Source organism: Nannospalax galili, unplaced genomic scaffold, assembly GCF_000622305.1.
Source record: "Nannospalax galili isolate Female #2095 unplaced genomic scaffold, S.galili_v1.0 scaffold1725, whole genome shotgun sequence".
Classification (NCBI taxonomy): domain Eukaryota; kingdom Metazoa; phylum Chordata; class Mammalia; order Rodentia; family Spalacidae; genus Nannospalax; species Nannospalax galili.
Genome location: NW_008352439.1, coordinates 116,005 through 117,232, shown reverse-complemented (window position 1 = coordinate 117,232; position 1,228 = coordinate 116,005).

Below are 1,228 nucleotides of genomic sequence, written 5' to 3'. Positions count from 1 at the left end.
CTCCATTTGTTGCAAAAAGCAGCTTTCTTCATGAGTGATGACAGGTATACTTGTCTGTAAATAAAAAGATGTGTATTAATAATATAGTAAGACATTGTATTGGTCTAAGGAAGTGACAGAATAGGTTCTTTTCTAGGGTCTATGAACACTCCAACTATGTGTACTTGGTTATGTTTACAAGACCATGCATGGATTCCCTCCCATTGAGAATGCTTTAAGTCAAATTAGACAGCTGTTTATTATTCCCAAGATTAAACTGCTCCTACTGCACCAACATAGTTTGTTGTACCAATCATTTTGTCATTATTAGATTTTAAAGCTTATAACAATCGTTCATAAGAACTACGTAAACGCAATCAGACAAAAACCCAGCATAGAACTGGGGAACTTGGCAGCAGGCCCCTACCTTTGCCGAGGAACAATTGGCAGTGGATTATTTCTGTGGGGGGGGGTTGTATGTGGGATGGATATGGAGGAAGGGTTATAAAAATGACTAAGATGTTTTGTATGAAATGCATAAAAATGAAATAAAAATATACATTGAAAAAATAAAGCTAAGAAAAAGCTTCTAAAAAAAGAATTCTTACAACTTAGACTTTTCGTTCCTGGAATTCCTCTCTTCCTTCAGTCCCCTCTCGCGCCCTCTGTTTATCTCTGCTCCTTGCTTTTTCCTTCCCTCATTCTCCATGCCTGCTGTAGATGCTGTGAGATATGGTATCAGTAAGTCCTCAAGTTGTGGGAGAGGGCTCATCTTCAAGCACGCAGACGGATCCTTGTTCATTCTGTCTTCTCTCTATTGTTTCTGTGCTATTAACCACACAGAGGAGCTAAGCGAGGAGGGCTCAGCTATTTCAAGGTTTTTGCAGCCCAACTGAAAACTGTGAGCATGTGGCCGTAATGGACCCCTGTTTCCCCCACCACACCCCCCAGCAAGCCACCCAGGAACAAAAGATCATGAGCCCAAGGCCAGAGCATGATGTAATGTGGAGAAGAGAATTGGAAATATTCCTTCCAGACCTTTACCTGCTAGGGAGACACAATAGCCAGTCTGCTCACGGATCCTGACTGGTGGTGTAGAATGTTGTCCCCATAGCTAACAGCATTATACCAACATCATCAGAGCAGCCTTGACTACTTGCAAGAGACTCTCAAGATTGGATTTGTTGATGTTCCCTCATCGAAAAAGCCAGTGAGAAGGGTCAATAGACCCTCACCTGAGGTTCGAGGC